Here is a 23,467-nt window from a genome sequence, read left to right on the forward strand (position 1 = left end):
ACAGTAAACATAGTAACTATTAAGTTTGTAATATTTGTAAAACACTTACAATATCTCAGCATCCATTTAAATTACTCACATACTGTTAGCAGTATTTTTTTCATTCAGTTGAGAACTTTCATATGAGGCTAAGCAGTTCTGTCTGTGTGACTTGGTTGTCATGATATTTTGAAAAATATGACATTTATGACAATATGAATAAATTATTATATGAACAATAATTAATATCTATTTGCACTACACAGAGGTCAAATATCAATACAGTTGTGCTTGCCATTGTGTAAGCTTTAAGATGAAGTGGTTTAATTCTTTGAGTGTAGCATGGTTTTAGAATTATTAATGTAGAAATGAACAAGTAATATTTGATGCCTAGAAGCGTCAGTAGGATGTAACAGCAGAAACACCTGGAGATGTCACTAAACTGTAATGAGTTATAATGCCAATTAAAAGGGTGAGTATGTTCATATCTACTGTCAGTAATCATGTTATTAATATTTTCGAAATGGCATTTGATTTATTCAAAGAATTTAAAATGCATATGAGAAGTAAGAAGTCATTTAATGTGAGCAAATATGAATGGTTTGCATTTCAGTGTTTGTGCTGTTCCAAAAATTCTCAAAGACAGACAGAACCTTTCTGATAGACCAATTATTTTGGGGGGTAGGAGGTTAATTAGAATATGTGGGATACTTGTTAGATAATGTATTAATATGTCTCTTCACTAACTGAATCTTTTGTCAAAAACACAGTCAAATTAATTGAAAGAGCAAAAATATAATTTAGCAAGAGTACTATTGGTTAAGTATTGAAGTGAAAGAGCTTTATATAATGTTAGAAAAATATGTACTTAAACAGATACAGAATGCTAGAAAAATATGTACTTAAACATATATAAACTGTTAGAAGAATATGTACTTGAACATATATATAGTGCAAAGTTTAGAAACAGTATAATATGTAATGCATTTGATTCTATTTAACAATATGGCAGTAGAAATGATCTTGCATGTAATTGCTTGAAATTTAGCTGCAGTGTGGTTAACCTCTGACCCTGGCAGTAGCCAGCTCAGCAAGCTTATGTCTTTCAGCAGTTATTATCTGCTGAGTTAGAGAGAAATAAATATGTATGCATGTATATCTTTCTTCCTTCCACCGAGAAGGATGGTTTTGTGAACACTATCAGAGATAGTGTGCAGCTGCTTACCAGAGAGACAAAGGAACGATTAAGAGATGAAATGACCACTGTATCCGAACTAATCTAAGAACCTTGGAAGAAGTAACATCTACAGGAAGACGTTGTAATTGACCAGGTGCCTCGCAAGGTTGTGTTATTCTCATGGGAAAGTTTTTAAAAAGCATTACCTCAGCATCTTCTTATGAATGAAGTATTATGGACTATAGTGATGTAAATGCCCTGTGACTGACCACGTCAGTAAGGTGGGCAAAAGCTGATTGCAAATGGTATATAATTGAGGGTATTTCCTGTATAGAGCCAGTCAAAACTCTATACTTGTTTTTGTATAGTTTTTTGCCTCCTAATGTACATTAGTAAAGTAACATTGTTTGAACCTGAGCATCCTGTGTTATTGACTGTCATTTTGAAAAGCCTAATGATTTTTACAGTCTGATTTTAACAATTTATTTGACATATAACTATTCCACATTAGTGTGATTTGAAAGCAGTTCCACATTATACAGGTGAGGGTCTTTATTATTCTTTAGTTCTTTCCTTACTTAAGTTTTATTTTATATAATGTGTTTAAATATGACAGAGCCTATTTTTGTGCAACAACAGGGCAACTCTGCCTCTACCTATGCTAATATTGTATGTCCTATTTTGAAAAACTGTATTGTATAATGATATTTCTTTGAAAGAAAATACACCTTTTTGTCTGTCTGTTACAATGATGATTTGCTTTTTCCTTGTCAAGGAAGTCAAAATTTGGAATTTAAGTTTGTGAATGTAGTTGGTTGTAATAACTCGGGCCTAGAATTCACCTACACATTTGATAAGGATTAAGTTAATTTTGTTTGTATATTACCATAAAAGGTAAGGTTGGGAATATATTTGTTTACTAACCTGCTTGTAAAAAAACACAGCAGCAAATATATTTGCATCCTTTGAAAACCCATCTACTGCTCCTTATTTTTTGTTTAGCAATAGCTGAATACATTAGGATTTATAGAGACACAATTACGCCACAGGATAGGTAGTCTGCCATGTTTGAGCTAGAAAGAGACTGAGAGAGAAAGAGGCTATAGTGCGACAATATTAAAAGGGGTTATCAAGAGGGGATTAGACAGTGTAGATGAGGATGTATTTACAGGCGGTGCATGTCAGTTTAATAGACAATTAAAATTTAATGTTTTACCTGAAGGATGAGAGTCAAGAAAAGAAAAAGATGCAGCGTGTAATCAAGCACTCTTTATTTTCCAGCGTTTTTATTAAGATCATTAGAAAAAATGGAACATATTATTTTCTGACTCATCGTTTACAAGGATATTACGAAACTGTTTTATTTTTTTCTTTTTAAACATCTTTTAAATCTATAGGAGCTTCATTATTTTAAAATGTAGCCAGTAAATAAAATGCCTATAATGCACGGTATATTATAATGTGGTGGGTGTAGTGTTTGGAAATTAATGTTGGAAGTGGAAGAGGTTCATACAGATGGAAAGTATTAAAAGAAAAGCAGCTTTTTGCAAGTCAGAGTTCCATGGTGTTATATGTGTTCAGTTATGGATGTCCAACTCCTGAATGGTATATAGGACAGATAAAAAGAAAGGTTAAATTCTGGACACAGGAACATATTAGAAAGTTGAGAATGAGCACCCCATGGCTGTTGCTGCTTCTCATATTAAGTAGGCCCATGATGTAAAAATAGCTACATTAAGGCTTGCACTTGGATCAATATGTGTTCTTTGGGGTGTTAATAAATGTGAATTAGTGAACAGGCTTAAAGCAAGATTGATAGCGAAATGTAATACTATTTTTCCCAGATGTCTGAATTTTTAAGTAATTTGGGCTTGTTTGTTATAATTTATATGTGTGATTCAATGTCTTAAGTTTTTTCCCCTGAATTTAACCATATTTGAAAAACATTTAAATGGATCAATACATCAATACATTTAAATGTACTGATGCTGTGTCTTTAGATGAAGTGCCTATATTTTATTTTACTTGAAATGAGTAATTGCATATCTGTTGATTAATTGATTAATTGATTTGGTTGAAGTATAAAAGTAATGGTTGTGCTTCATCTGGATAGTTTGACTCTCCATGTAGTCACATGCCAAAGCTCTAAGGTGGAGACATTTATTCTGCATTCATCCTGCTTCCAACTTTATGCTGTACTTTTTAACTTATATTTTTCATCACTGGTATGTATTTGAATCCTGTCTATAATAGTTCTATATCTGTCACCAAATGGCAAGCATCCCTATTCTGCTTCTAGCTCTCCCTTCTATAATAGAGGGTGTGGTCTCCTCCAGTCAGGGCATGTGTATATCAAATTACTCCCAGCATGCCTTGACACCGTAGCCACACAGACCCCACAGTTGACTCTAGGGGGTGCTATACCACAATAATGACAACTCAGTAAAGTCATATTCTGGTCCAGAGCTAAATTCTGCATCTGGTGTAGAAGTTACACACCTCCAATGGAAATAAAATATAATGCCGAATGTCTACAGTGACAGTGAAAGGTCAATTAACTCCTGCATGTTCTACTTATAAAAAGCTTTATGCAATTTCTCTTTTGATAATTTTCAACACATATCAGTGAATTATGTTAGGACACTGAGGTACAAAATGCATGTAAGATAGCAATTTAAATGCTCCTCTTCAGAGATGCTGGGTGGGCAGATTGGTCTGATGAGGGAGATGATTTTTCTGAGCTATGATACAGAATCGGAATTTTCTAGACATGGAAAGGCCTTGCTTTGTCTAATAATGGTGGCTGCCAAAAAAGCAATTACTAGAAAATGGAAATCAAAATCTAAACCAACTATACTGGAAGTAGTGAATATAGTAACAGAGATAAAATAACTAGAATTGAGATCTTTACAAAATGGCAAAAGCAAACTACATAGGAAACAGTAGGAATTATGGGAGCGAAACATACAAGGGAGGAATGAGGTCTAAAAGGTGGCAGGACTTAAACGAGCTATGTAATGTCTGAGTGAGAAAGATTGGGTATATTATAAGTCATGTATAAGGTTTGCAACTGGGAGTGTGTCAGTATGGTTTGTGATGTAAAATGTTTGTAACTAGGATTGTGTCGGTGTGGTTTGTTTTTGTTTATATAAATGCATGATTGCCTGTGTAGTAAGTGATAATTTAATCAAGATGTTTCTTGTTTAAAAAAAGGCAGGAATTGAATAATTTAAGTATTATTGTTTAGGTTATATGATTCATAGCAATATATGTGAAGTATAATGTTTGCTATGTTAATATAGTTTGATTACTTTTATATGAATGTAAACTTGCCCATGCCACAAGTGATAATTCAATAAAGGTGTCGGAAAAAAAAGGATGTAAATACTGCTCAGTGCTGAATTTGTCCCCACCACTCAAGCTGCTGCAGACAATGGAGTTTGAGCCTTGGTGTGAACAATCAGTTTTCTGGCAAAATATGTATACATTTTTTCTTCTGATTTAATAGGAAGAAAATAAAGACATATGTCGGATATTGACTGCATTTCACCATCTTGAGTGAAGTCATATACTCATACATCACACCTAATGTCTTTGCCTGGCAGTTAGCACAGAGAATTAAGGTTACAAGCCTTTAATGAGCTGCTTAATATAGTCCATAATTTAATTCCATTTGCCTACTGTGAGACTCCATACAAGCCATTTAACCAAACTGTGCTTTGGGGCATCTGGGAAACTGGCCTAGGTTTTGTAGTGGTCTCCTGGACCACATTCCTAGTAATTACCTGTGAATGTAATGGAAACTGTGTGTAATTCCACCTGGAGACCTGACACATTATAAAAGCCATGTAAGCCTATTAGGGGAGAGTATTACAGAGTTAATATGTCTGGAACAGTTTGATATTTCCTTGTACTTCTTTTTGGGAAACAGAAAATCTTGTTACACATTTACAAACTGCAGTTTGATTCTGCATTTATGTGTATTTATGTGCAGAGATAATAGAGCAGTTGCATGTTGAAATGCTGAGTATCCAGTCATAATTCCATTTAATGCTTTCCTTTTTTCTGTCATTTTGGGGACAAATAAATAGTGGCTTTAGCTATTTTATTAAAAAAGTAAATTATATTTACAAATTTATATATACAGTATATATATATATATATATATATATATATATATATATATATATATATATCCTGTGAGGAAAAATGGAATGCGCATTTTATGTGAACTGAATCTATAAATATGTGCAAAAGGGCAAAAGGGATACTGTGAAGTTATAATAATATAACAATTTGAAAACTGAAATATGGATCATGTCTTCATTGGGGTTCTAAAATACAAGAAACTCTAGCCTTTGCTCATTTTACACAATTACCATACCAGAAGAGCATGCTCTTTTTGACAAACGTGTCACCTGCATCCATGCTTCTACCATAATCAGAGACTCTTTCACAAATGTTTGGGGATAACTCAATCAATGTATTTATGAAGTCTGTCTAGAAAAATTAACACTTCTCATTTGCTGCTTCTATACATCTGCTGGGTCACAAACTTAAGTTAGAATTAATAAAAAATATACATTCCTAAAATTAGGGGCGGCTACAGTGGTGCAGCGGTTAGCGTTGCCACCTCACAGCAAGAGGTTCTCCGGTTCGATTCTCGGCTGGGGTGCCTTCTGAGCGGAGTCTGCATGTCCTCCCTGTGGTTGCGTAGGTTTCCTCCAGGTGCTCCGGTTTCCTCCCACATCCCAAAGACATGCAGTAGGTGGACTGGACACTCTAAATTGGCCCTAGGTGTGAGTGTGTGCATGTGTGTGCCTCCTGTGGAAGGTTGGGCACCGGGCTGGCAACTCAACACCATAAAACTCCACTGCCAATCATGAGCAGACAGATGATCCACTCTGGCGACCCCTAACTGGGAAAAGCCGAAAGAAGAAGAAGAATACATTCCTAAAATTAAGGAAGTAAATCACTTATTTAAAGAAATATTAGTAGCAGTTATCCTTTTCTTTTTGTGTTAAGCTTGTTATTTCCCTTCCTTCAACATACATGTTTTAAGAATGACTTTTGACTGAATTTAAACTTATAGGCATGGTGGTATTCCTTAGATGATGAGACAGATATTTGTTTAGGGTAGAAGCAATGAAAGTGAATGAACACATCCTGAGTATATTTAAACCTTCACTGGGAATGTTTAGTAGCCCTATGGGAATGTTTAGTAGCCCTATGGGAATGTTTAGTAGCCCTATGCCAGAAGAGTTGAACAGTTTAGAGGTAAAGTAAGAAACACTCTAGCGGGAAGAGGTGACAGCATGTGCAATAACCTGATTCTCAATAGGAGAAAAAACAATATTTATGGGCTATTTCAAAACACAACACAGTGACCTTTTTCCTCTGACCTTTTTTCACGAGCATCAAACATGATATTGCAGAAAATAATAATGATAATTAAAGAATGTATTTTAGTTATACAAAGAAATATATTTTTTTCTGAAATATTACAAGGGCTGTAACCATACAGCCCAAATGTACCTGCTGCCCTTCATAGAGAAAGCACTAAGCAGTTCAAAAAAGATAACACGTGTTTAATCAGATTCCCTTTAGATTATCGAATTCCCAAAAAACTCGAAACCCGTACGGTCGAGACCATATGATCGAGTTTTCGGAAACTCTAAACTCTAAAATGAATTAAAAAAAAAAAACCAAACAAAACATAAAAACGTTTCTGCAGGACGCCCTGCACCACATTCACCTATTAATATACCAACTCCGAGATCATACTACAGCCAAGAAAAGGGAAATCTCCCATTCTGCGCTGTATACAGAAGCACAGAATGGGAGGTTTTCTATGTCCTCGCTGTAGTGCAATCTTGGAGTTGGTATATCTAAGTGGGGGGTGGGGGGTGCAGGGGGGTTTGCCCCCTGCAGAAACATTGTTTTTATGTTTTTTTTTTATTCATTTTAGAGTTTTGAGTTTTCAGAAATTCGATAATCTAAAGTGAACACATTTAATCTCCTCTCCAAACACTAGAGATACTAGGAAGGTAATACAACAGTGTCTCTCAAACTTACTTTCAGATAGTGTCAGATTTTGATATAGGAACTGTAGTAACTCTATCCTGTACTGTCCCAGTGTACATCAGTCATCAAGCTGAACAAACAACTCGTAGGACAAATAATACCTACGAAAGCCAAAGTTGAGGTAAATTTGGCCAACTAGGTGAAGGACAACCACAAGGCATTCTTTAGCTATGTCTACTACCTCAAAGGCAATACATAATTGTGAGCAGAAATCATTGTTAATGGAAACACCTACATTGAGTCAGAAGATATAGCAAACTTACTGTTCGACAAATTCAGCTCCAACTTTACCCCTCTCTCCCCCTCAACTTTCTCTCAGGAAATATGGTCAAATATAATTCAACCTACTACCACTAGGGAACAGGTCCTTAACGCTGTCTCTAAAACCAAGAACACTGGATCAATGGACCCAGACAGTATCCCAGGATGCCTTCTATATAGCATGAAATATGACCTATCCTCTGGAAGCATTATTTAACTGTAGCCTCTAAACAGGTTTCATGCCTCACAAATGGAGAACAGCAACAGTCATCCCTCTGCACAAAGGCAAGCCATCTACAGACCCTAGAAACTACATGGCTGTAAGTTTCATTGGTCTCATATGGAAAGCCATGGAAAGAATTTTCATGGAAATGATCAATAATGATACAGGAAACCTCTAGACACTGGACCCCCTCAGTCTGGTTTTGTCAAGCACAGGTCATGCCTACTTAACCTGGTGGATTTCTTTGAGAAGGTCACCAAAGCAATGGATGAGGGCAGAATGGTTCACACAGCCTACCTTGACCTGACAAAGGCATTTGCCGCAATACCCCACTCTGGCGTTGCTGACAAACTCAAGAGGTTAGGTATAACCCCTTATGTCACCTGGGCAATAGCCATCTAGCTTACAGACAGGACCTAGGAAGTTAGAACTGGAGAGTCCACTGCTACAAAGAGGCCAGTCATAAGTGGAGTCCCTCAGGGATCAGTCCTGGGACTCCTCCTTTTTGGCATATACTTCTTTGAAATCAAGGTCAGTGTCAGTGGCCTCTGGCTGACTAAATTTGCAGATAAGTGAAAATTAGGAGCTGTCATAGAATCCCTCACCAGTGCATGTTCTCCAGTAGGGGCTGACGCAGGCAAATAACTGGTGTCAGATCCATGGGCTAACACTAAATGCCAAGAAGTGCATAAAAGTACCCATCAGGATGAGATCCATCCCTGGTAACTATTATATTTGACAACACACCCCTAAGAGATGACCCAGTAGTCAGGGACTTGGGAACACACATAGAAAATGGTCTAACCTTTGACCATCATGTGTCTACAGTAGTGAGAAAATCATTCTATGTTGTGCAACTTAAAAATAAAGGTATGGGATCTAGGTTCAAGGAAGTCATTGTCCCACTGTATTTGGCATTCATCAGAGCTATCAATGAGTACAATGTCCCCTTTGGTATGTACCTAACCAGACACATCCAGCAACTGGAATGTCCAAGGTTCCTCACTAAAAGAATACAGGGTATAAGTAAAATGTCCTATACAGACAGCCTCAAGGCCCTATCCCTGTATTCTGTTTCTTATATGCTGTTGAGGGTAGATCTATGCCTGGCACACAAGGTGTTGTCAGACCCTGTCCTGATGGACCTCCTGCATATCTGCAAAATAAACAGCACCAAAATTACCAATTCTAAAGACTTAAACCTTGCCTGAGATGTAAATAGAACATGCTGGACAGACATGTATGTATCCCAGAGACTACTCCTTCTCTGAATCAGGCTCCCCATCTATGTGAAACAGAATTCTTACCTAACCTAATTCAAGTGTAACTTGGACAACTGGATAGGGATCATGAAATTCTCCCTGGTTTGGCACCTATGTCTGTAATGGACACAGGCAGCTTATAAATGGTTCATCTCCCACACCCCAGTGTACACTTATCAAGCATAGAAGAACTTGTCAAAGATTTGGGATGCATGGCTAGGCTTAAATGGCCCTTGTGGTTGTTAGCCTAGCAAACACTTGTGAACCTATGAACCTTTTTCTGTAGGAATTCTCTCTACTTGTGTAGAAAGATCACAAATTAAATTGAGGTGGTCTGCTGCTCCTAGATCTAGTTCAGTAAAGCAGCTGCAAACCTGAAGTCTTTTATCATGCCAGATTACATCAAGGATCTTACCTTTCCTAGTAGCATCTTTTCAACTTATATATATATTTGTATTGGATACTATCTTCTATTATTTTATTAATTACAGCTGATTTGGAAGATAGTACATTCCAGTCAATTTCATTGGCGTTTATGCCTCCTGGAATGAGGTCATAACTATTTAAGAACAGCTGGTATATATTGGTCAAGACTGGCATTCTGATCAGTCTTTAAGTTTGGAGGCCTGTAAGTAAAAGTAAGGCTTCCATTAAGAGTGGAAGAAAGCAAATGCATCAAAGATTGGAACTGCAGTCGCTGAAAACATCTTGCCGAAAAATACTTTTTTTAATGCTTTTGCAAGGGGGAAGCCTCCCTGTACCTCCCTCATTGTGGAAGGCAAGCTGATCTCCACAAACTTAGATATAGAAACTCAGAGGTTGTATTTACTCAAAAAAGGGGAACATTCCCCCACAAAAGAGAATCATATCTTGCACAACTCATCGACAGTGATTTCCTGTTGAGGAAATCTTTTTTTTCCAATAATTTCTATTTTCATTTTTTCATTTTTATAAAACACAATAATTTCCATTCTTACAGCATGACCATCAGTGAGTGTTATACATTGTAGTCAATATAGTAACATGTAGGTCATAAAACATATCTATTTACACTATATATAAAGATGCTTTCTCATGCAATTTTCTTGTTATAAAAACAGCACATACAATAAGGATTTCAAGTCCATAGTTTGACTGTGTGATTGTATGTATATTTCTAGGTTCCTTTGTACCTTGTTACTATGTAGTATGTATGATGTTTTATGCTAATATGATGTTAAAGATTTGTTTCCAAATTTAGCGGGATTTCATATTTTTGTTTCTTTTATCCATTACTATTTTATGGGCTAAAAGATGTTTTATAGTTATTTTTTGAATCCCTCCCAAGGTATTTTTGTAGGGTATAACCATTTGAGAGCTATGTATAGCTTCATTAGTAAGAAAATTATTATAAGTATATTCGCTTGTTTTCCTGATATGTTAGATGGGCGAATATGTATAAGGGTAAATTCCCATGTTAGTGTTGATGTTTGATATCTCATTTTTTTGCAGTTGTATCTTGAGGGAATTCCAGAGTTTGTACACACATTTGCAACTCTAAAATATATGCATTAGGTCTGCTACCTAGTCCTTGCAGTGTGGGCAGTATGATGATTTGGATGCACTAAATTTGTGGAGTATTGCGGGTGTGAAATATGCATTATTATTTATCATGAGCTGCGTGTATGACAGTTTTTTAAGGGGTATACGTTTCAGTGTTAGATTGATTGCATGACTTATTTGCTGGTCATCTATGGATGGTTTTAATTTTCTCCAGTAGTTAGAGAAAAGTAGGTCCTTCTGAAATTTGATTTCAACTATCATTTTATATGAGTTAGATATTGTTTTCCTTGTTGTAAGAATAGTCTTCCAAAGCAGAGTACAGTTTTCCATGTCACTATTAAGTATAGTAAAGTTTTGAAGGTAGCCGGAACACAACTCTTTGATTTGTCTTAGAATTATTATATATGATTTTAGGTTACTTCTCATTTCTTGGGTTGTACAGTTAAGGTATGGGTAGATATCTTGGATTATTTTGTCCGTTAATCGAGGAAAAGAGTGAAGGTCTAGCATCGTGTTATTTATTTTTAGATTTGGATTTTTATGGAAGGGTTGTAGTGTTACCATAGCTTGACCAAGGTTTAAGGAATGAAAGAGTTTTTGTGTTATATTTATAGAATGTTTTAAGGGATCTATAATGTTATAGGTTTGTAAATCTTTTTTGTTTAAAAAAGGGAAGCACTTTGGGATTGATTCCTAGTGCTTTAATGTACCTATAGAATATTGTCACCCAAGGAGGTGACCACGTTTTCATTGTCGGGTTATGTTCTGCTATTCTCAATATTTTGTTAGTGTTGATAACAAAATAAGTTTTATAATCTGGCAGGTTCAGACCCCCTTTGCTTTTGGGAAGTGTTAGTTTCTGATACGAGATTCTGTTTTTTTTTTTTGGGTTCCCATATGAATTTTGCTAGGAAGGTATGAATTTGTTTGAAAAATGTATTATGTATAGTTATCTGCGATGTCATGAATATATATGTTAGTCTAGGTAAAATGTTCATTTTGATTATTGATACTTTGGCCAGAAATGGTAGCTTAAGGTTATTCCACCTTTTACAGTCTTGTATTATGCTTTGCCATTTAAGAGTTATGTTATGCTGGTAGAATTCCTTGTTGCTCTTGAAGAAAGTAATTTCCAGATATTTAGTTTCTTCTTTAATTTTTATTGTCTCTATTAGTGGTATTAATGAAATAAGTTTGGGCGGCCTTAAGGGGAAGATATTAGTTTTATTGAGGTTTAATTTGTAGTTAGACACGATTGAAAATTGTTCAATTGCAGTTATTATTTTGATTATGTCTGAGTTTGGTGTAGTGAAGTATATGTTCAGATCATCTGCGAAGGCAGTGAGATATACTTTGAAGTTGTGTGTTGAGGCGGGATTATGGTATGTGTTTTTGTTTAATATAAAGAAATGGGTTCTAGGTATAGGTTGAATAGAAAGGGTGATAATGGACATCCTTGTCTTGTACTGTTTTTTATCATAATTCTATTTGACCATGTTTTATTTATATATAGGGATGTGTATGGATTGCTATAGAGAATTTGGATGATCTGAATGAAATTGATAGGTATGTCAAAATAAGGTAATGTTTGAAGTAAAAATTCTAGGTTGACCCTGTCAAATGTTTTGTGGGCATCTATTACCATTGCATAGATATTAATATTCCTCTGATTTCTCTGTCTTTGTGGTGTGAACCCAGATTGCTCTGGAGAAATTATTTTCTCTATCAGGTTTTTTAATCTATTTGCGAGTATTGAGGTCAGAATCTTTGTATCTATATTTAAAAGGGAGATTGGTCTATAACTATCTGTGTTTTTGGGGTCTGCATGTTTTTTTAGTATGAAAATAGTTTTGGAGGCATTGAAATGAGTATCATTTATGTTGTTATTTATTATATAGTTCAGCACATAGTATAGTAGTTTAGCAATTGGGGGGGTGAAAGTTTTATAAAATTCTGACGTAAGTCCATCTGGTCCTGGGGCCTTATGTGACTTTAAATGTTTAATTGTTGTGCTTATCTCATTGATGGAAATAGGTTCCATTAGTTTTTTTTGTTGATCTAAATCTAGTTTAGGGAATTTTAGTTTTTAAAGAAAACGCTCTCTATTTTCCTTAAAGGTTTGTAATGTTTGTTCTCCATAGATTTGAGAGAATATTTGTTCGAATACTTTGATAATTTCTTCGTTTCTTGTGTAGTTTTTGTCCTTGTAAATTATTTCTGATATATTTGAGGTGGTTTTGTGTTGAGAGATGATTCTGGCCAAGGCTCTGCATGGTATTTCGGCTTCCTCTGCATAATTAGCTAACATTCTTACCTCATAAAATGACAGATTTCTGGTTTCTAACATATATTGGTCTCTTTGTAGTTTTAGGAGATCAGCTTTAGTTTGGCTGTTAGGGTTGTTTAGTAGTTCTCTTTCCAGTTGTTCTATTTTCCTTTTCAATGTATGCTCGGGCTGTTAGGGTTGTTTAGTAGTTCTCTTTCCAGTTGTTCTATTTTCCTTTTCAATGTATGCTCCTCTTTTAGTTGTATGTTTTTATAATGTGCTGCTTTTTTGATGAATGTTCCTCTGATTTGTGATTTGGCTGCATCCCATTCTATGTCTATTGGGACTTGGTATCTGGAGATATTTGCAAGGGATGTCTTTAATATTTCTTCAACTTCTTTTATTATATCTGTTTTGATGAGCAGGTTAGGATTCAATGACCAGTTAGGACCTGTATTAGCTAAGTACAGTTTTTTGTCCCAGCTGATAAACAATGTAACTTTGGAATGATCCGAGAAAAATCTAGTGTGTATAACTGTTGTTGGATCCATGTTAATGAGTATGTCTGAGATGAAAAAGAGGACTCTTCTTGACCACATTTTGTGGCACTGCGATTAGAATGTGAATTTCCCAGACTTATTGTCATTATTCTCATATTTAAAATGGTCATATAGTTTAAAGTCTTGTTTAAGTTCATTTAGAACTATTGTGGCTTGTTTATTATGTGTTTTAATCGGGTTAGATTTGTCCTTTTCTGGGTTTTGATATGTGTTCCAGTCACCCCCAATTATTAGGTAGTGATCTTTAAGTTGGTTTAGAATTGGGTAAAGTGACATAAAAAAAAGTGATGTTGGTTACTACAGGATGCATATAGATTAAGCACCATTATGGGTTTTGGTAATCCTGGGTTGGTAAATGTTACTGTTGGTTACTACAGGGTGCATATAGATTAAGCACCATTATAGGTTTGGTAATCCTGGGTTGGTAAGTGTTACGTAACACCATCTTCCCTCTTTGTCTGCCTTAGTCTCAAGTATCTTGTCTTGGAATTGATTTTTAATTATTATGGCAACACCAGCACTGTTTGTTTTATCCCCTGTTGCTATAATTTGTCTTATCCATTTTTTCCTCAATTTCTGTCCATTGTTCTGTAGTTAAGTGTGTTTCTTGTATTAATATAACATTGGCTTTGGTTTTCTGGGTAAGATGCAAAAATACTTTTCTTTTTTCTTTATTTTGGAGTCCTTTAACATTCCATGTCTCTATTTCCCACATTTATTTGTTAAGTATGTTTGTTCTACATGACTTGTATGTTAGTTTGGTTTTATGGTCTTTGTATGTGATGTTGATATGTGTTTTTGGAAAGCATCTAACTATTCCTGTCCCTACGCTGTGCCTACCCACTGTACACCTGGATCAGGAATAAAAAGGGGAATAAAGTGAGAAATGAACGTATATTTTTAGTTTCCTTCTGATCTTTGGTTGTGTTTTCTCTTTGTGTGGAGGCTGAAAGCATGGTAGCCCCCTTATGTTACTATATACAATACGGACAAAGCTTAACAAACTAGTTCCCTAAAAAAACGCTGCTGTGAAATATCCCTAGTCTCTTCCTTAAACTATTATACAATTATAGTGTTATGGTTACAGCGCAGAACTTATAGCTTTTTAGCATATGGCTTATTCCTTCTAATACTGCATTTTTAAACAACATGTTAGTAATCAAATCCTCAGTTAGCTATAACAAGATATACAACAATGTAGCATAGATTTTAAGGCAGACTTGTCTTGTTTACATTTTCCTTTCCTTATTCTGCTCTTACCTCCCCCTCTCCTTTAAACAGTTTTTCTCCCCTATGTTGGTGCCTGTACAGACTTCTGTGCCAATCTTTAGCAGAAAAAAAGAACGTTATTGGCATCTATAATCAGGAGTAGGAAAATGAGGGGAAGAGAGAAAAAAATGTTTTCAGGCTTAGCCAGGTGTATATTCTGCCAAAGCCTACATATTTAGGTTATGTTTATGTTTTCTGCAGTCAGATAGTTTATATTTGTGTGTTCTTGTATTTTCCTTTTCTAAAATGCTTTTACACTTTATTTATCTTTATTCAAGTCCAACATCATTATTTCCATCATACATCCTTAAGATAGGCTGGTTCTGACAGTCCCTCGTGTAGCAATAAAGTCTGGGTTGTTTATGATAAGTCTAAGTAAGAGATTGACAGTCTTATTGGTTGTTTTGGTAAAATCATACTTTATTCTTCAGATTCTTGCTTTGCAGGTTTCTGGTCATCTTTCAGTCTGGTTTACATTAGCTTGTTTAGGTCGATTTATGGGTGTCTATGACAAGATTAACTTCTTAAACTTGCTTCATCTTCATTCCAGGTCATTTTTAGTTTGTAGTGGAGCCCTTGAAGTCGAAGGGGGAATAATTATGCATATCAGAGTCCCAGGAGGTGGTTCCTTCCTATAAATCGCATATTGGAAATGGCAGTTGAATTTTAGTTCCTACCCGTTTTTCTGTTCCCTTTCCTGTGCTCCTCGTGGCTCCATTCATTAATTTAAGGGCCTAGGCAGTAAGTGGAAGCTCTCAGGGTTGAATCCCATCCAAAATGGTCGCAATTCAGTCTGTTTTTCACTCGAGGGATGCCTGCAACTTTTTTGTTGTTTCGTTTCATTTCTGGAGGTGGAATTGGCTTGAAAACAGATAGGAATGTCTCTTTTGCCTCTTTAAGGTTAGTGACCATGTATTTAACCTCTTTAGCATTGAAAATTAGTTGCTTTGGATATTTCATCTTGAATTTGATTTTATTTTCTATCAGAAACCTGCAATATGGAGACAGACGTTGCCTTGCTTGCCTTATCTGGATGGGAAGGTCTTGAGCAAAGGACATTTTATTATTCCAGGTGAGTGTACCTTTCTTCTTGGCTTCAAATAGGATTTTATTTACATCTTGGTAGTTTAATATTTTAATATAAACAGGTCTTGGTCTCAGTGATGATTGTGTTTCTCTCAGCGCTCTGTGGGCTCTCTCTATTAACACTTGCTGAGTTTCTTCAGGGTCATCCAGCAGGGATTTTATTATGAGTTTGATAGTTGGTATTAGATTATTATGTGACACAGTTTCAGGGATTCCTCTGATGATAATGTTTTTTTCGTGACCTTGCCTCAAGGTCTGTTATTTTTGTTTGTAGACTTTGCAGATCTTTGTCATGGGAATCAGTTCTTTGAGGAATAGAGTCTATTTTTATTTCATTTTCTAGGATTTTTGCCTCAGATTTTTCCATTCTAGTTAGTATTTGGTTAAATGAATCACCAAATGTTTGAAATTGTAAAGTTAGTTCCTGTATTGCTTGCTGAATAGGTAATAAAGCAGTTTTAATGTCTTCCAGGTTAACTGGCTGGTCTGCCTTGGTTTTGCTTGTAGATTTAGTATTGTCTGATTGTTTATTTGTCCTTAATCTTTTTGGGGTTGTATCTTTATCCGGTGAGGCCAGTACCGAGAATTTGGTTTTAGTTGTTACAGTGTCCATATTATTTTCTTCTTTTGGCATCCTGCTGCTTGGTACTTTTTCAGACTTTGTATATGAGTGCAGGGCCTCAGTACCACATGGCTTCAGTTATTTCTAAGATCTTCGATTATCCTGTTGTTTTTAAAAGGAATCTGCGGCTATTTTTCTTACTGTGATTGCTGTTTGTTATCTGGAATAGATGTTCAATCTTATTTCTGTGTTTTTTATTCCGTGATGCCCTCTGGGTTTATTTTAATCCAGGGTATTTCAGAGAGCTAGGTGTTAGCAGTGCTCACAGAACAGCGGCCATCTTGAATTCCTGTTGAGGAATTCTGATTGTTGGTGAGTTGAAGCTTGGACAGTCAAAGACTGAGTGGTCAAGCTTCTTCCACCAGTAGAATAACCAAGTGTAACATCCCATTTTTCCTTGCCAGTGGTCACTTTAACAAGTAGTTTGGGATACTCCTTAGTCCATAAAGAAACAGATGCAAATTTGTCTGACACATAAACTGAGATACCCCCTTTCTTATTAATTCCATATACATGGTGCCATTTGAACCTTAACTGAAGAGATGAAATAAAACAAATCCCAGGCAATGCAGTGTGCAGAAAGTTGTACATTACTGGCTATTAAGAGATGATAAATTGTTGTATGTTGTTGTATCTTTCGGCTTTTCCCGGTTAGGGGTCGCCACAGCGGAACTCCGGTCCGCTAATGATTGGCAGTAGAGTTTTACATGCTGGCTTGCCAGGCCTGATGCACAACCTTCAATGAAGGTACACCCATTCATGCATGTCTCCACACAGAAGACACTTTAGCTGAGAATTGAACCGGACCGCATCTTACTGTGAGGCGACAATGCTACCGCAGCACCACCACCGCAACAAAAATAAAAACATATTCCTCTACATAACTCATCCTACTTACTCCCACAGTCAGTCATATAAAGAATTAACATTTCCTGAAGTACCCAAATCTTAGTTATTCCTGATGAAACAAAGTACCCCTTTACCTCTTAAATGCCTTGTACAATAGTAAATGATTTGTTATCCCTTCTTACTCCACATCCATACAAAACATACAACAGGTTTCCATGATCCTCGTTATACTCCAACCAGTATTTCCACAAAGACTGATGAGTCATTGAAACCAAATAGTAACATAACAAATGAACCTCTAATATCATCCATAAACTTCTAGCAACTGTGAATTTATTTATAATTTATTCATTTTGCTATTTTTAAAGTGGCAAGAGACTTGTCCAAGATCCATCCTAAAGTAATTTTCAGGAGATTTCTTCAGTTGCAGTTAACAAAGAATGCTAGCTCGTTTATTTATTTATTGACATTTGATTACCAGTAAAGTCTGAGACTGGGTAGAAGCCCATTTTGGGGAGAAAAGTTGCAAATTATTACAAAACATTTTAAGAACAATAATTTTACATTCTTTAGAAATAAAACAAAAACATCCTTAGTGTAAATAATTATAACAAATTAGACATAATATAAAAACATTGGTTACGAATCTATAAAAGTTATATGACATTCATTTAATATTAAGAGAAATTTTAGACTATTATGATTTAAAGTTGTTTTGTTTGTTTCAGAGGACTACTGATGTAAATTGAAACCAGATTTCCTAGTAGCCTGACTCCATGTAAAAAAAAATGGGAAAAAAAGGGGGTTATGGCTGAACGGATGGATTTCCTAGTAAAATTGCATTTGTAACAGGCATTGATAGCTCTCACCTGTAAAGGAGACATTGAAGATTCTGCTCACTACAAAGTTTTCTGTCCATTAGCATCAGATGATATAGAGTAGTTGACTAATAGTTCAGGAAACACTGACAGAGAAGTCTTTATTAAATTTACAAAGGCAGGATCATTCAACTGTGGAAAGTCCCAACAAGTCAGAGCAGTCACAGTGCATAATAACTCACTGTGAAACTATGGTCTTCTTTGTATAAGCAGTCCATAATTCATTACCTGTTTAATTAGTTGATTTTATTTCTTTTTAATCGTTTGGTTCACCCTAAATCCACAGTGGCCATCAAGTCTCTTATTTGGGTAACCCATTTATTCCTTCTAGGGACAAGATCTCACCAGCCCATTTGTTCCTTTGGGAAGAATTGAGAATCGGGTGCTGAGAGTGATACCCTTATCCCTTTAGAAGATGGAGATTATTTATTTATGTTCCAAAGTCCCACAACCAAAGTTTGCGTACTATATAGTCAGTTGCTACCAGGGGATGCACGCGTGCTACCATATAGGCTAAGTCCCATGGTCGTGTGGCATGCCACATTGCACTTTATGCATGCTAGTCTCCTTGATGTACCTGCGATCCTGCAGCTGTCACCAGTGCAGAGAGCTGAGTCACCACCGCCACTCCAGAATGGCTGAGCTGATATCAGCTGATCACTCCCCATCCCCAACCCTCGAGCATCCATGCCACTAGTCAGATATGGAGAGTCTGCAGTGCAGTCAGTCTTTTTATTCCCTTATGCCACACAGGGAGAGGAATCATTTGCATCGTTATTATATTCTTGAGATGATTAGAAAGGACTGATAGAATAGAAAATTTCACAGTAATTGTTTTAACTAATTTGAGGAAGGGCTCAGTCATAGATATCATCTGTAGTTGTGAAGATGCGTGGATTGTGAACAAAAGGTTAGAAAGAAGGAAGACAAAACTAACAATACAAGGCAAATCTAGTTTTTGCAATTTAGAAGATACAACCAGGTATACCAGGTGCAACCAGGTATACCAGGTGCAACCAGGTATACCAGGTACAACCAAGTATACCAGGTGCAACCAGGTATACCTTTTTCTGAAAGTTTATCCAGGAACATAAGCAAATGACTCCTTCAATTTTTTCTTAGAAGAAAGACTGGAAGAGAGAGATAGAGATGTGATTTAATACTTTATATTGGACCAACACTTTCTTTTATTGTTACTCAGTTTTTTAGATTGTGTGGATCATTTCAGCAGGAGCTAATCTTTATCTGACAAGTATCCCTTTTTAGGGGTGACCCAGGAGGACTGTCTGATTAAGTGGTTTCCTCGCAATCACATAGCAGGTAAATGGAAGTAAAAAATCAAACCGTACACCCTAGACTGCTAGAAGCAGCTCAGTAATGATCTAGAGAATCAAGCTTTTGCGCTTACTAACGGACAAAATAAGTTATTGATCTTAGATACTGTCGCTTAATATCCATGTGTCCCAAGAAAAGGGGAAGTGAATAAATCATTCCTTTCTCATTGGATAAAAGAAACACTTGGAAACCTTGTGAAAAAATACTCAATACACAGCTTAAATGCTTAGAACTGTGCCAACTACATCTGTCAGACAGATGCAATGTGTGTGTGTGTGTGTGTGTGTGTGTGTGTGTGTGTGTGTGTGTGTGTGTGTGTGTGTATGTGTGTGTGAGAGATCCTGAAACCTATAGCCTGCCAAAAAAGCAAAGGCCCTGTGTGAATTATTAGAATTAGTGTTCATTTATGAGAGCAGAATAAAGTGCACAGCATTAGTTCATTTCATCCACTCTGATGTTAAATGAGAAAATAAAGCACAATAAATGTATATTATATATATATATATATATATATATATATATATATATATATATATATATATATATATATATATATATATATATATATATATATATATATATATATATATATGGGAATATTAGCAAAATAATCCACTTATGCTGTGCTGATGAACTCATTAAAATTTCCAAAACACACATATCCACAACTAGTGGGGTTTGACTTTATTGACCTAGATGTACCCATAAATATGTAATAAAGTCATGGGAATTCAGATGCCATGTAGCTGAAACACTGTATGTCCTTAAGGGTCATTTGCATATATATCCCATGGGCTTCAGTGACAGGCAGTATAAGGTATTACACAGTGAAAATTCTAGCTTGGCTGGGGTTTTCTTGTAGTTTATACTGAATGATTTGCCTGTGTGACCTTTTTACTCTTTGGTTTGGATGAGTAGTTAAATGCAGAGAAGGAAAAGAAAAAATATATAATTTGCAGTTTATTAATCTGTTTTACTTAACAGTCTGTGTAAGATAGGTATTTGTGTTTATATATATATATATATGCATATATATATATATATATATATATATATATATATATATATATATATATATTTTTTTTTTTTTAACCAGAATAACATTAATGTCCAGATAATGATGTGTCATGAAAGAAGCCAAGGTCTACCATAAGAGTAAAAAATCAGCATAGAATGTATGAACTTATTAAACTGAAAATGTTGATAAGTGTAGGCAAGAGATGTTGACCAGCCTAAAAGTGAAAGAGATCTGCTGTGTGCAGTTAGTATATTACACAGCAGGTGTTTTATTTAATAGGGGCGAACAAAGGTGGAAGGAGTCAGTAAGGGCTCACTATACCAGTATTAAGTCCTGGTCGATACCCTTGAGGACCAGAATGTACAAAACACTGACATGACTGAATATTAGCATCTTGCTTATTGTTAAGTTTATGTTTATTTGTACTCAGGTGAAAAGTCTTTTTTTTTTTTTTTTTTATGATACTATCCATTCTACTTTCTTGAGTAAAACACAGTTACTTATGTGTGTTAATCCTAAAGCTACCCATTAACCCAAACTATTATGCTAATAAAAACAAAAGGACACAGAACTTGCATAGCACCAGAGACACGACACTAAATCTATCCCCTTAAGTAACCGTAACTCTAACCGTAACCTGCAAATACTCGCACATACACAGTACCCCCACCTACATGCCTACACTATATAAAACTTGAATTTAACCATGTGTAATTCTCATAAATGTGCTGTTGCTCAATTTTTGTCACTTACTTGTGTCTTGCTTATTTGTATTGTCAATCAAATGATTGAATGCACACACACACACACACACACACACACACACACACACACACACACACACACACACACACATATATATATATATATATATATATATATATATATATGTGTGTGTGTGTGTATGTAAATGTGTGTGTATAGGTATATATGTATGCAGTCTCTCTGTCAACTAGTCATTTTGTTTGAACTGCTTAAACTACATTGAAAGCATTCTTTGCTGAGTGCTGGAGTTTTTGTAAGAAGTAAAACTGAATGCTGTTGTTACAGTAAGCATGCACTTGTGTTTTAGTGCTGGAACTTTGGAATACACCTGCACACATGCACAAAACTAAATCTATCCCCTTCACTAGCTACCAGGGATAAGCTTTAGCATTGTGACTTAATGGCACCTATGCATAATATGGGTCAAGGGAATCACTAGACACCAGTGAGAAAATTCTTACATCGTACCTTAATGGTACTTAAATACAGTGAGGTTATGGAGAATCACTAGAAACTAGGGAGAACTGTGAAGTTGTGGGTTGGCAGGGAGGGAATATTAGACACCAGGGATTCTCTATACAATGCATCTTAAAGGGGCATTATAAAAAAATAAAAAATAAAAAAGTGGTGTGAGGAACCAATAGACAACAAAAATATTATATGGAGAGTGCCTTAAAGACATTTTAACCCTGTGCTCTCCTACCGTCCAAAGAAGATATTAGTCCTATGTACCCAACAGGGATGTAATGTAAAAAAAATAATAGTATATATATATATATATATATATATATATATATATATATATATATATATATATATATACATATACAAAAACTGAAAAAGGGGAAGAAGGCTTCAAACTCTGCAACCTTACTACAAAAATCCTCAGCATTAACCTGCTATGCTGACTGATAAGCTAATGTAACAATGTTTTGTTTTTAATATATAATGAAAATCCTGGGCATTGTTTAATACCTACAGCAGTTTGTGATTTAAAAGGAAGGGGAAAGGCATACCTCTCAATCTTATAGCCCAAGAAATCAAGAAAAAGCCAAACTTAATGGGAGGATAAAATAAAGAAAGGAGGTAAATTATTACTCCTATTAACAGATTTTGCACTAGCATGCATTTACTGAAGGATATGAACTGTGAAGCTCTAATGTTTGGCATTAATGACTGACTGTAATCATCTGTGATTTACGAGGACCACTACAACCTTTTTACAAAAGCAGATTTGGGAATAAACTACACAAAAGATTGGTTACATGAAATATTTGCAATAACTTTTGCAAAATGTAACTTTTTTGAATGAAACACTGTCTTCTTTTTAATTTAAAGATACTGGTCAATGAAAATGTTTTTTTTCATCCCATTGTAGCTCATCCTTTAACTTATTTTTGGCAGGCCTTCCTACAGTTTACTGTTTCTGTGACTGTCACATGTAGAAAGCCAAACTTTCTTTTGGCAGTGCACCAGATCTTTTTCCCTGCAGGTAGTAATAGATTGAGGTTAACAAAAAAAAAACATTTACTCTTCTGTCAAGATTCTTACCTTTTCTTTTTTATTTTGAGTTTCTTCTCAAAAAGAACAACAGAAACAGAGACCAGTTCATCTTTACAGGCTAAAACCTGATTTATAATTATTAATGATCTTATGATGTACTTTTCAGCACAAGATTGAAATGTAAACTTTAAAATATTATGTCACTTAAAAAAACTTTACCCTTATTAATTCACTAGATAATCTCCCATTGGACGTTATTAACATGTTTTATTTCCTGTTTTAATTTAACTGCATGACATTGTCTTAAATTTAAAGAAAATTAACTACATATGTCTAGGAGACAAGGGTCTAGGCAGTCATGAGTTAGTAGAACATTATTAGGTGCTATTAACCATCTCGATTGCTGCAGAAGGATAAAGTCCTAACTATAACCAAGGTGACCTGAGTCTGACTCATGGCTTGGGTACATCTCGGAGCTGGCACTGGGAAGAGAGGAGTGATGAAGCTTAAACTTGGCCACCTCTCTTTGGAAAGAGGGGCATGTGCTCGGTAGAACACCCTCTGTGGTAGAATCAATGGTAGAGAACACAGATACTGTAAATGTGCATGTCTACAAGGATGTAAGGCTAATTGAACATGTCAGATGGTGGTGTGGCATGTATCATAAAGGTCCAATGCAAGCCCAATCCCTTGGAACATAAAGAGCATGTGCAGGGAGTGAGGGCTGCAAAGAAAAACTCTGATTCTCCACAGGCACCACTCCTTGTCCCAGGGAATAAATGGGCCTT

The sequence above is a fragment of the Protopterus annectens genome, chromosome 5.part1 (assembly GCF_019279795.1).
Source record: "Protopterus annectens isolate FY-2018-M chromosome 5.part1, PAN1.0, whole genome shotgun sequence".
Classification (NCBI taxonomy): domain Eukaryota; kingdom Metazoa; phylum Chordata; order Ceratodontiformes; family Protopteridae; genus Protopterus; species Protopterus annectens.